This window comes from Camelus bactrianus, chromosome 11 (assembly GCF_048773025.1).
Source record: "Camelus bactrianus isolate YW-2024 breed Bactrian camel chromosome 11, ASM4877302v1, whole genome shotgun sequence".
NCBI lineage: Eukaryota > Metazoa > Chordata > Mammalia > Artiodactyla > Camelidae > Camelus > Camelus bactrianus.
In genome coordinates this window covers 6,472,283-6,486,832 of record NC_133549.1, presented here as the reverse complement: position 1 = coordinate 6,486,832, position 14,550 = coordinate 6,472,283, and the positions used below count along the sequence as shown (strand labels likewise).

The 14,550-nt window shown below is 38.5% G+C and overlaps 1 pseudogene; it reads left to right on the top strand.

Moving 5' to 3' along the window:
- Positions 1–14,550, top strand: part of LOC141579016 (cyclic AMP-dependent transcription factor ATF-5 pseudogene) — a 77,083-nt pseudogene that overhangs the window by 36,741 nt on the left and 25,792 nt on the right.

Here is a 14,550-nt window from a genome sequence, read left to right as displayed (position 1 = left end):
ATATGTGGTCAATGCCTAGGTTCTAGCCCAGGAATTCGTATCATTTCTATTCTGCAACACATGGTCCAGTAGGAACCTGACAATGTTCATCTAAAGAAGACATGGTGTTTTATATGAAGGACATCTTTCTGTAACTGGCTGCTTTGACTCAGTATAAATATTTTCAGATAGATAAATGAACAAATATGCCAACTACAGAGATACACTGTATACTACAGGAAATATGCCCCATATTTTAAATAACTTTAAATGGAGTATAATCTATAAAAATTTGAAACTATTTTGTACACATGAAACCAGTATAATATGTTAAATCAAGTATGCCACAAAAAAAGAACACTCTTTTAACCTCCATCCAGGCGAAGAAGTTGTCCTTTTCTAGCCAACCCCGAATACCCTCCCTCTGCCCCTTCCCAATCTCAACCAGCTCCCTATTTCCAAAAGTACTGCCTGTCCTGATTTTTACAGTCATTAATGTCCTTGAGTTTCTTTATTCTTACCACCCAAGTGTGCCTCTCTAGACCCTATAGATGAGGCTTGCTCATTGTGTTGATGTCTTTAAATCACTTTTCGTCTGTACGTGCCTCCTCCATTCCTTTCTCTGTCTAAAACTGTATCCATGGAAAATCCTAAGCCCTTCCCTCTATAGTTTTTTTCCAGGATGGACTTTGCGGACTGTGTACTCATGACACAGTTCAGCACATCCCTCTCTTCTCTCCGTTTCCTGCAGATTTCCAGCTGTCTTCAAGGCTTGATCAGACTCAGAGTAAGGATGTTTGCTGAGACCCGAGGTAATATGTGCTCTTTCATCTTCATCAGGGGCCACATAACGTCTGGTTGTTTGCCTTTTTTGAGATGTGAGCAGGGATGATATTCTATGCTTACATTCATCAATCCATTTGGAGCTGAAAAATGATCACACCAGTTATTTTTCATTTGTCAGCATCTTTAATTTTATAAAGAGACATTTCCCTTCATCTACTGTTGGGTCACCCATTGAAACAGTTCATAGAGGAAAGGCAGGTCAGATGGGTCTTTATTTTCATTCATTTATCCATCATCAAGATAATGATGATTCCTATGATTCTCCAAAGATGATGAAATAATTTTTAAAACATGATGAAATCAAGGCTTAAAGTACATTTGATGGCGTTTAATACATTGAGTTATTATATCTGTTGATGTTCAAACTGACTCATCTTTAACCAGGTGGGGCCTCTTCAGGTTCACTCTTAAGTCCTTTTAATGTGACCCTAGTTGTCAGAATGCTTCCTTGATATCTGGTTTGCTAAGATGTTTCCAGCTTATCTTGTATATTTCCTGCCCATGATTAGAATCAATCATTTCTCTAGAAATGTTGGTTTCTTTTAAAGTGGGAAGTGATATTGAATATTTACTACTGAACATTGGAATCCCCCCTGCTTTTGGCTGGAGCCAGATATTAGATACGTGATAAAATACTCAATAGTTGATAGAGGTACAGTCAATTCAATTGGTCAACTCTAAGATTTTTACTGAATCTCTTTTGTTACATCTATATCTCCTTTCTTCCTCACTGGGAAAGCTGCTTCTCAAGGACACAGGGACTCTGAATTAAAATATCCAAGTAGGTAGTCATTTGTTTCATCTCAACTGATGCACACTAAAGCTCAGATGAACACTGTCCATAATACTTATAAGTCATCAATGAGAGAAATTGAAAATAATTGGAATAAATGGGAAGATATTCCATCCACATGGATTGGAAGAGTTAATATTTTAAAACTGCCCATATACCCAAAGCAATCTATAGATTTAATGCCATCTTTAATAAAATCCAATGACATTCTTCACAAAAATAGAACAAACCATCCTAAAAATTGTATGGAAGCACAAAAGACACCCAATAGCCAAAGCAATCTTGAGAAAGAAGAACAAAGCTGGAGGCATCACATTCCCTCATGTCAAAGTATATTACAAAGCTATAGTGATCAAAACAGTATGGCATTGGCATAAACACAAACCCACAGATGAATGGAACTGAATACAGAGCTCAGGAATAAACCTATGCATATATCATCAGTTACTTAAGTCAATTTACAAAATCATGGCTAAGAATATACAATAGGGAAAGGACAATCTCTTCAGTAAATGCTGATGGGAAAGCTAGACAGCCACAAGCAAAAAAATGGAAACAGGGCCACCATCTTACACTATCCACAAAAATTACTGAAAATGGATTAAAGCCTTTAATGTAAGATCTGAAAGTATATAACTCCTAGGGAAAAATAAAGGCAGTCAGCTTCTTGACCTGAGCATTGGTAATAATTTTTTTGGATCTGCCTCCAGAGCAAAGGGAACAAAAGCAAAAATAAACAAATGGGACTATATGAAACGCAAAATCTTCTGCACAGCCAAAGAAACCATCAAAAAAAAAAAAAAAAAGGTCGATCCAAATGGGAGAAAATGTTTGAAAATCATAACTGATATGCAGATAATATCCAAAATATAAGAGAAACCATACAAGTCAGTAGGAAACAAAAAAATAAACAAGTGCTATGATGAAAAATGGGTAGAGTGGCTAAATAATTTTTTTATTGAGTTATAGTCAGTTTACAATGTTGTGTCAATTTCTGGTGTACAGCAGAATTTTTCAGTCATACATGAATATATATATTCATTTTCATATTCTTTTTCACCATGAGCTACTACAAGATCTTGAATATATTTCCCTGTGTTATAAAAAAATTATTAAGATATACCTGTGGCCAATAGGTACTTGAAAAGAAGCTCAACATCACTAATCATCAGGGAAATGCTAATGAAAACTGCAATGAGACATAACCTCACACCAAATACAATGGCTATCAGATATATAAAAAATAAATATTGGAGAGGATGTTGAGGTTAGTAAAGCCTTGTGCACTATTGATGGGAATGTAAATTGATGCAGTCACTATGGATTACAGAATGAAGTTTTCTCAAAAAATTAAAAACAGTACTACCATACAAAGCAGCCTTCCACTTCTGGGGTTTATCCAAAGAAAAGGAAAACAATAACATTTTTTTAAATTGAATAACACTCAGTTACAATGTGTCAGTTGCTGGGGTACCATACAATATCCCAGTCATGCATATAAGGAAAACACTAAGTTGAAAAGATATATGCACCCCTATGCTCACTGCAGCATTATTTACAACAGCTAAGATATAGAAACTATCCAAGTGTTCAATGACAGATGAGTGGATAAAGAAATGGTGATATAGGTGTACAATGGAATATTATTCAGCCAAATAAAAGGATGAAATCTTGCCATGTGACAATAGGAGGGACCTCAAGAGCATTATGCTAAAAAAAAAAAAAAAAACTTGGAAAAAGGCAAATACTAGGGGATCTCACTTATATGAGGAGTTAAGAAAAAAGATCCAAGCTTATAGATACAGAGAACAGATTGGTGATTCCAGAGTCAGGAGGTGAGTGTGGTGAATTGGGTGAAGGTGAAGAGGAGCACTAACTTCCAGTTTTAATACAAATAACTCATGGAGATGTAAGAAGCAGCATGGTGACCATACTTAATAATAATAGATTGCATATTTGAAACTTGCTGAGAATTGACCTTCAGAATTCTCATCAGAGAAAAACATTGTTTATGTCTGTATGGTGATAGTTGTCATCTAGATTTGAAAAAGGAAAGAACAAACCTGACTCAATATTGATCTGTTTCTTTGATTTTAACCTTTGTGTTCTATTGCTTTTGCTACAAAGTAATCACTGAAAGAATGTTGCCTCCAGCCTGAAATGTACAGGAGAGCCTATTCTCAAGGTTCTGACCTTTAAAGAAGAACAACTTCCCTTTCATATAAAGAGGGGAAAAAAACTACAAAAGAGAGAATAACATTTGTCTTGTGGCGATTTATAGGAATATTGTGACCAGATCTACAGCAATGATCAAAGGATTCAGGCACCAGGAGGTTTGCCCCAACCAACCATAACCCCTCCCCTTTCAGTATAAAAGAAACCTGAATTCAAACTTGGGTAAGAAGGTTTTTGGGGACACTAGTCTGCTATTATCTCCATCTGCTGGCTTTCTGGATAAAGTCACTATTCCTTGTCCCAACAACTCCTCTCTCGATTATTGGCCTGTTGAGTGGCAAACAGTACCAGCTTGGACTCTTCAACTGACTTGTGGTGATTATTTCACAATATGTACAAGTATGGAATAATTATGGTGCACATTTGAAACTAACCTAATGTTGTGTGCCAACTATACCTCAAAAAAAAAAAAAAGCTACAGTATCCTAAGATAAATATAAAATAGATGAAGCTGTGACTTCTGAAAAGTTAAAACTTTAGTTGCATCACATGTCAGTTCTCTCCTTCCCCTTCCCTCTGTTTTGTTTGTACCATTTCTACATTCTCAGAACATAAAGCCATTAGGAGACAGTCTGGGACCTGGATCCCTTTACCCGAGTGCTCATGTTGATTTTGTGGCAGAAAAGCCCAGTGACACCATGTCTGCTATGGGGCCAGGTACTGTCTGTCCTCTGTCTAGGATGTGTGTTTCTGTATTTCAACTTTTCTTTATAATTTTTAATTTTTAAAATGAAGTAATTTTATCAGGAAGCAAAGTAAGGTGGAAACAGTTGATCTTTTTCTCATTTCTCCAGTCTCCTACAATCACTGTATATAGTGCCAGACATTGGAACCATCCAGACTCAGAACCACCTGGGCCACCAGGAGTAAACCCTCAGAGTGTCACAGTAAGTGAGCTGTACTTTACAATTTCATGTTTGTGCAATGAATTGTAAATTAATTAATCAGTTGCTCTCTTCACTCATAATTTGAGAGTCTCTGGCTTTTCTAATAGTTTATTTTTGACTTCCTCTCTAAAATTTAGTGGCTTTAGTTTAATTCATTGGAAAAGTGAAGATTGTGGACAGAATAACAGAAATGCTGGTATTACTAGGTTATAACTGAAAGCCTTAAAAATGTTGAATGACTGTATTTACTCCTAACCCACACTTTATGGAAATGCAGTATTGTATATTTCATGTTTACATTAAGAGCTATATTATAAATTACATTGAACTTAAAGTGGCTTTGAGTGATTAATTTGCTTTTCAGAGTAGAACTTTCCCCTGCATTCCAGTAATATCTTTCAATTCAAAACACATTTGAAAAAGATTCTTACCAAATTATTTTCTTCAGAATGACTGATAGGACCATACATTAATACTTCTCATTAATGGTAACACCTCAGCCATCTGGAGCTGTCAAAGAATGAGTTCTGTTTAACAACAAAATAGGGGTAGAAATCATTCTAAAATATAATGTACAGTTCCTTGTCTTCTTAAGTTGATAAATTACACTCCTGTTGCTAGTATAGAACTATCACTGTGCATATGATGGCTATGTTTTCCTGCCCTAAACTATGATGCCTCTAGTTAAAAATTCTTTTGTTCATTTGTTGTACTTTTCCTGTCCATCCTGAGCTGCTTATAAGTGCTATTTATGTGTGTAATTGTGGTTGTTTATTCCTCCTAGTGGTCCTGGGGACAAATAACAAGTTGTATGAAATGCAAGTTTTAAAAGACCAGAAGGAATTCCTGAGTGGTTCTTTTGTGAATGAAACATACATGAGGCTTACCTTGTAGTGCATGGAATTTTTAAAGTATCCCTTACGACCTTTCAGAGGCCTCCTCCTACCTTTAGCAGAGAGAGAGGGGGTTATTATTATTAAGCTAAATTTGCCAAGTAGATGACATGTTGCTATTTTTATATATTCATTTAGATCAGCTAACTTAATACCTTTATTAATAGGTGAGGCTGTCTTCAAAGGAACCAAATGAAAAAGATGATGGAGTTTTTAAGGCTCCTGCACCACCACCCAAAGTGATAAAAACTGTGATAATACCTACTCAGCCCTACCAAGATGTAGTTACTGCACTGAAATGTGGAAAAGGAGACAAAGAAGTAGGCAACTATGTGCAGTTTTACTGCACTTAGATAGAATTTTGTGTGTTATCCAGCCTTTTAATGTCCTGAACACACATTAGTACCCTGGTTCTCAACTTTGAACCACGAACTTATCCTACTACTACCAATGTTTTACAGCATTTCTTTCGGTTGCCATCTGATAAATAGAGCCCAGGAAGCCCACAGATTTAAATACGCTACTTCAGAGTTACAAGGAAGGGGACTTCTGTTTCCTTGCGGTTATATACTGTTGTTCAGGATTTGAAGCACTTCAGTGATGTGGTGGAATTTGGTGAAACTGAGTACTTGTTAAGTGGCTTGAAGAGCTCCCAGGCCTCTAAACACACTTTGCCTTAGGTAAGATCTTATTTTTGTATTTGATAATCGTATGCATCCTCTTTCTCAGTAAAAAATTCTAACTGGCAAAGCCAAACATTTATGATTTTGTTATCATCGGTGTAGGTTATAGCCAGTGATAAGTTAAAATGTGATTGATTTTTTTAAGGGACTTGATTATACATGGATGGAGGGAAGTTGGATGATGTAGTCTTTCATAAGGATAGAATAGGATTCAGCTTCCAGATGCTTAAAAGAGTGTTATGCTAAAGAATCTTTTCAGCTCTTTCTTACCCCAAATTTTACATGTACAAATGATAAATTTGATTGTAGTATGATTTGATTGGAATCGTCTTTTACATACTATAATGGATTTAATATCTTGATTTGATTGAATTATCTAGACATTTGGAATATGTCCAATTAGATATTATTTATAACCTTTATGAATGAGAAGCATTATGAAAGGTAGCTGAGATTACTTTTGCTTTTAATTTAATGGTAGTAATAATGTAAGGAATACAGTGAAAGTGATCATGTTTTATTTATATTTTTTAATGTAATGTGCCTAATTACATACGATGCATCAATAAGTTTTTAATAATTTGGTTTGCTCATTTTTTTTTTATTGTGATCTGTATGGACGAAGCTTTGACACCACCCACCCCCACCCCACCGCTTGTCCTTTTGCTTGTTTTGGTACTACACAATCAAAAAACGAATGCACTAGGTATTTTAGTTCCCCTAACCTAGTCTCTTTTCTTCTAGTGTTACAAGCTTGGCTACTAAATGTGCCATGCCGTTTTTTAATGTACCCAAGAGCACATGAAATGCTAGCTATGTTCTTTATTTTTTTTAACTTTTCAAAATTGAGTTATAGTCATTTTACAAAGTCATTTTACAAATTTGTGTCAAATTCCAGTGTAGAGCACAATTTTTCAGCTATACATGAACATATATATATTCATTGTCACATTTTTTTCGCTGTGAGCATCCATAAGATCTTGTATATATTTCCCTGTGCTGTACAGTATAATCTTGTTTATCTATTCTATATTTTGAAATCCCAGTCTGTGCCTTCCCCCCCTCACCCCCTTGGCAACCACAAGTTTGTATTCTATGTCTATGAGTCTGTTTCTCTTTTGTATTTATGATTTGGCTTTTTTTTTTTTTTTTTGGATTCCACATGTGAGTGATATTATATGGTATTTTTCTTTCTCTTTCTGACTTCACTTAGAATGACATTCTCTAGGAACATCCATGTTGCTGCAAATGGCGTTACGTTGTTGGTATTTATGGCTGAATAGTAGTCCATTGTATAAATATACCACATCTTCTTTATCCAGTCATCTGTCAATGGACATTTAGGCTGTTGCTGCTATGAACATTAGGGTGCAGGTGTCTTTTTGAAGTAGGATTCCTTCTGGATATATGCCCAGGAGCAGGATTCCTGGGTCATACGGTAAGTCTATTCCTAGTCTTTTGAGGAATCGCCATACTGTTTTCCACAGTGGCTGCACCAAACTGCATTCCCACCAGCAGTATAGGAGGGTTCCCTTTTCTCCACAGCCTCTCCAGTATTTGTCATTTGTGGACATTTGAATGATGGCCATACTGACTGGTGTGAGGTGATACCTCATTGTAGTTTTGATTTGCATTTCTCTGATAATTAGTAATATTGAACATTTTTTCATGTGCCAATTGACCATTCGTATGTCTTCCTTGGAGAATTGCTTGTTGAGGTCTTCTGCCCATTTTTGGATTGGGGTGTTTGTTTTTTTCTTATTAACTCGTATGAGCTGATTGTATATTCTGGAGATCAAGCCTTTGTCAGTTTCATTTGCCAAAATTTTCTCCCATTCCATAGGTTGTCTTTTTGTTTTATTTACGGTTTCCTTTGCTGTGCAGAAGCTTGTAAGTTCCATGAGGAACTTTGCCACATTGTTGCCAATGTGGATGACGGCACCCTGGTTGGTGGCCCAGCTGGGTGGGTGGCTTAGGAAGCAGGCAGCAGCAGCAAAGGAGACACCAGCCAGTAAACCAGCTAGAAGGAGTCTGCCCTGCTCCCTCTCTGTGTTCCTCCTCAAGGGAGAGCTGGGCCAGAATGGTGAGGAAAAGTCACTGCCCAATGCAAACCACATTCCTAAAATCCATGAAACTCAAAAGTTGTGATCCACTACCCTAGGCTGTTGATTGGCAGTTAAAATGTTACTGTTGTAAAACTCATTTGGAGTCTCAAACACAAAGCCTTGCACCTTTCTGCCAGGGTACCTTTAAAGACCCCCTCAACATCCTTTCTCATCACCATGTTTCCTGCCTGAGTTTCTGGATGAATCCCTGTGTTTGCTTTTCTTTTTCTCTTTCCCACCTCTGCCTGGGCTGTCCCGTTGACTGAGCAAGTGGGAGAACCTTGATGGGTGATGCACATGTGCGTTTGGCAGAATCAGAAGGTCTATTTTCTGGTAAAGACCACAGAACATTCAGGTCTGAGCTCTCCACTCTCAGAAATGCCCCCTGGCTTGTTAACCCAACCAACAGAGAAACAAAGTCTCAATAAAATTAGGAAGTGATCTATGAGTCAGAGTTGATCAAAGTGACTTGGAGAGGATATTAAATGTGGAAGGCACACCGGCATGTTACTTTGACAAACAAATTATAAAACTGACAATATCTAGATAAAAAAATGACGCTGCTGGATTTAACCGACATCTTTGCCTATTGCCTCTTCCTTGGTCAATCAGAGCAGTAATTGACCATTTGAACAGAGATGGGGTCAAAGTTAATGAGGAAATACTGAGGCTGCATTTAATGCAAGGCTTGGACATTTTAGCTCCAACAGACACAATAGGTTTTTTCCTTTTTTTAAAAAAATCTGGTCTAAAATATAATTATTATTCATTAAGGATTAATTTTAGATCATGTGATCCTTCAAAATTTGGACTTAAGTGACATTTATATGTATTTGGTAAACATTTACTTTTTAAGTCAATTAAATAAAGTTCTTTTACAAATTCACTTTGATGACACCCTCTGAAGGTAGGGACATATCATTTATAACACATGCACAGACAGACATCCATCCAGGTGGACACAAACAGAGATCTTACAGTTTTCCTGCTTGAGTTTAAAAAACTTCTTTCCTTCTTTTTTTTTTTTTTTTTCCCTCCCTTTCCCTTTCATTATATGCTAGTTAAGCCAAGGTTATAGTCTCAAGTGAAGGGCGCTGTGTGTACGTTTCAAGGACATGTGAAGAGTTACAACTTCAGTCTTTCTTCTAGGAATACTTTTGTTCTCTCAAGGTCAGCATTTTGAAAAGATGTCTTATCAAGTCAGTTTTATCTACAGTTTTGGAATGTCAAAAAAACTCCATCTTAGCATTTCAGAGCTGAGCTCTTGCCAGTACTGGCTTCATTGCAGTCACACAGGAAGCCAGCCAGAGATCCAGGCTCTCCAGGAGCTGTTCCAACTTTGAGGTAGTTTCCAATTATTAACTTTGTCTCCTAAATCAGTTATGATGTGAACAATGTTCTCAGGGCCCAATGATGGATCCAAAGTGTGCTGCTTCTGAGTCTAGTTCCCCAAGAAGTCACTGTTGGTCTCTCCTACTTGTCTTGGTTTCTCTCTGTGGCTGAAACTGCATGGGGATTCGGAGCACTAGGCAATCCACCTTATGGTGCCCACTGTCCAGCAGAATTAGCATAATTGCTATAGTGGGATCCCCTGCAGAACCAATAACCATCAAGAGGACTGATCCTCAGACACTTCCACTAGGTTCTCCATTGCCTGAGAATGCCTGTGGCTGGAGAAAGCAAATGTCCCTCTTCTTCAGAGATGAGCAGGCTCAATCTCTCATGTCACTAGCAAAAAGTTCATTCTGATCACATGTACATAATATTTCCAATTTAAGCTTAGTGTTCAAAAAGACAGCCAACCTAGTTCCTCCCAATTTTCCCCCTGGGTCCCTGCCTAGGAAATATACAAGTACCCTCTTAGGACTTCAAATCCTAACAAAAACAACTCCAATAAAGTTTAGGACATCATTTAAAGCAGTGACATCTCAATATCAGGAGAACCCATCAAACCACCTAGAAAGACCAAGAAGCTGGTGGAATTAGAAAGACCTGTGCTGGTACCAAGCACCAGTTTGGGGTAGGCTCCAGCTGTCCTCTGGCGGTGTTTCTAGTCTATATGAAGAATAATGCTTTTCTTTCTGAATAAGAACACAGAATGCCAGAAAATACACCATCTGCAGTCAAAGAAAGGAGTCATTTCTCCTGCAGGCATCTCCCCTGTACTCGGGACTGGGGAGACAATGCTGGCCTTCCCAAGGCCAGGACGAGCTGGCTAACGCACCGTGTTTCTCCAGCTTCCTCTCACTGTCAACCCTGGCAGTTTCCTTGCTGGTCTTTTTGTCTTGAACTCTAAGTCTCTCCTTACACCTGTCTTTGTCTCTCCTTTTCTTGATCTCAATCTCTGTCTTTGTCACAGCCTCTCTCTCGTTCTCTGTCTCTGTCCCTCTCCTCTTTATCTCACTTGCTCTCTTTTGCTCTTCTTGTAGGTAAACATAACTTCTATAGCAATTAATGTTTCATTATTCTGTTTCATTAAAAATGATCCAGACATTCAGTGAATTTCCATCATTTAACTTGATTTAGCAGAACTCTGAATTTTCATGTTACTCAAAATCTGGAGGAACTGTTTTTAGGTAGATATACTATAAAACATAATTATTTTTAAGATTTAACCCAAAAGAAATTAGGCAAGAAAAATAAATAAAAGACATTAGATTAGAGAGGAAGAAGTAAAATTATCTTTATTCAATGATTCCATATTTGAAAATCCAGAAAGAGGACTTTAGATTTATAGTCAAACAGCCTTCAATAAAGTGCCATGATAATTCAATGAGCAAATACAGTTTTTTCAACATTGGTGCTGGGACAATGAAAATCCCCTTCCAAAAAAAAATAATTGTGTACCCTACCTCACAGCATATACAAAAATTATCTCAAAATGGATTAAAGACCTAAGTTTAAGAGATAAAATTAGAAAACTCCTAGGAGAAAATATTGGGTTCAATTTATGTGACCTTGCATTAGGCAAAGACTTCTTATACATGACACCATGAGCAAGCAAGATAGGAAAAACAAATACATTGAACATCAAATTGAAACATTTTGTGCTTCAAAGACATAATCAAGAAAGTGAAGAGATAATCCACAAAGTGGGAGAATATATTTGCAAATTGTAAATGTGATAAGAAATTTATATCTGGAATGTTAAGTAACTTACAACTGAATAATAGAAAATAACCCAAATAGAAATGAGCAAAGGCCTCGAGTGGACATTTTTCTGAATATGATACACAAATAACCAATAAGCACATGAAAATGTGCACAGCGATTTTAGTCATTAGGGAAATACAAGTCAAAACCAAAGTGAGATGCCACTTCACGCCTTCTGTCATTACTATAATTTTAAAATGGAAAGCAGCAGATTCTGGCAAGAATGTGGAGAAATTGGCACCCTTCTACACTGGTGGGAATGCATATTGGTGCGGCTTCTTTGGAAATAAGTTTGGCAATGCTGAAATATCATTAACACAGTTAACATCACTTTGAATTTTAGATAAACACCAAAGAGAAATGAGAACAGCGATCCATGCAAAAACTCATACACAGGTGCTCATAGCAAGAATGGATACAACTCAAATGTCTGTCACTGGATTAATGGATAAACAAACTGTGGTTAAGTGAGAGCTGAGAACACACTGGTGTAGGTAAGGAAAGGGACAACTGTCCAGCACTTCACCTGGTGGGATCTCCTAGTGTCTAGCACCTGGGCAAGTTTCTCTTTGCTCTAAATCATCCAAAGAGACTTTCCCAAGCTCAGGAGAAGGCTCTTCTTAGTGCAGGACCCTTCCTTCACTGAGGAAAATGTAGGGTTTTGACTTCAACCTTGATTCAGCGTTGCTATTTACATTCCAACACAGGAGACCTTGTTCTGGGTATGATGAAGGGCTCTCGATGGTGGGGTGTGGTTTACAGATCCTGATAACTTAGAGCAGAACAGCTGAGGCTGATAAAATGGGCTCCAGTGGTCTCCATCAAAAAGATGTGTGTAATTGAATTACATGGATTGTTCTGGAATGTTCTCACCACCGACTTCTTGGGGAGATCTCTGTCTTAGATAATGAGAGAAAGTGGCCATGAACTTGTGTCCTACATCAGACTCCATGAGCCTTTATCTGTAATGATGGTAATAGGAATAGCAGCCCTAGAAACTTCACAGGGTTATTGTTGGGATTGATTGGAATAATATATATGGAAAGACTGGACATTAAAGCATTAATCATATGCACTTACTTGTAAATAATGGTCTTCCAGGGTTTTGCTTTTGGTAAGTAGCCGTTCCATGTGGTTGGTACTAAGCTGGCAGGGAGGGGGCAGGCCATTCCTTCTCACACTATGCTGGGGAAGATGAGTTGCTGTTGGCCCAGGAGGGACATGTAGTGGGGAGATGGGATGAGAGGTGAGGCTCTCTTCCTCCTCTTTGGGGTGCTGTGCTGTCAGAATGAGGATGAGGAGATGTGATGGGAAGACAGGATTAGTGAAGAGATGGCACTGGGGATAGTGAAGAGGCTGGTTGTGTATATTACGGTCTTTCTCTCCTGAATACCACAGTGCCTAGATGATGAGTATGTAGAAGTTGAGACTCATCAACGATGTTTAAAAAGTGAGTGTGACTTTTATGTGTTGTTGGCTTGCAATGTAGGCTTGCTGAGCACAGGGCCTAGCCGGTAGCCTGTCTGTTCAGTGTAGTGAGGACCGGTGTTGGTTGGCTTAGTTGGAGAAGGTGGCCCTGATGGTACGGGTGATACTCCTGCTGTTGAACCTTACTGGGCCCGCCACTGAGCTGCCAGGCACTCAAAGTACCTGAGCTTACTGGACCCTCACTAGGCGGCCGTTATCCTCTTTTATACTTAAGGAAGCAGAAATCTTAAGCAGTTTATCCAAGGTCATGTCACTAGTGACTGTCAGGTATTTGAGTCAAGATTTTCAAAGCCACATTGCTTCCTAAGGCTAGTTTTAAAAATTTTATTCCTCAAATTTGGACTAGCCCAGAAAGACTACAAGATAGTCCTCAGAAAGCTTACATTTCCACTAAGGCATGTGAGACCGTGGAAAGAAATGGTGCCGGGTATTGCAGACATAATTGTGTGCCTGGCTTGGAGCAGTCCTGCTCGTGGTCTTTTCCAGGCCTTCCTGTGGGCTGTCAGAACAAAGGCCTCAGGACTCCTGGAAAGTAACACAGGGCCCATTTTGAGTGCAAATGGGAAAGATTAGCTTTCATGAAAATGAACACTTCATCCATTTGGCCACCCAAGAGGACTTACATCAGGTTCCCTGACTCCTGCCTTTACTGTCCCTTTGTTGTGTGACGCACAGGTTTTTTCCCCTCCCGGTCCCAAACCCCGAGCAACTCCTGTTGCGTTAAATAATCACAGTGCCGTGTACCGCGTGCTGTTATGCTTACCTGCAGACTCGAACCCCTCCCCCTCCCAGAAAAGAAGTTATGTTGCCATTTCTGCAGAGCCTGTCACTCACCAGAAGGAAGAAGACGCACATGTCACTCTTTTGTAGCCAGCAGTCTAAGTTGTGAGATAAACATACCTTGAAATGTGGCTTTTGTACCTTTTTTTTTTTTTTAATGGTCTTGTGGTTGAAGTATGATCCATGGGCTGGGCTGGTGGCATCAGCATCGCTGGGGAGCTTGCTGTAATCTCAGGCCTGATCCCAGGCATATGGAGTCAGAACCTGCATTTTGATGAGATCCCAGGTGATTCCTGTGCGTGTTTAACATGAGAAGCACTGGATTTTATGGTACTCACCCCCCTCCAAGTTAATGGTTAAGCTTACTGAATGGAGGTTTTTCCTTCTCTGCAAAGCCTGTTTCAAGGATATAATCTTATATTTTTAGAGCCAGTCCCTAAAGAACAGAAGTCTCAAGCACAGCTGTGTAGCATCAAAGGGGTCTTTTACCATTTCTAGCAGCATCTTATTACTTATTCAACTTCATAATCACTCCAGTTTCCTCCACTTGTGATGCAAAGCTAGTAGTGTGTTCCTTTATCTGGGGAGAAGCATTGATCTTGGCCTCTTAAGAGTATAAAAATCAGAGCCCAATACAAATACATCTGATGGAGCTATCATTGAAGATAGAAGCCCATTAACTAATCATATCCTCCTCCTCCCCCAGCA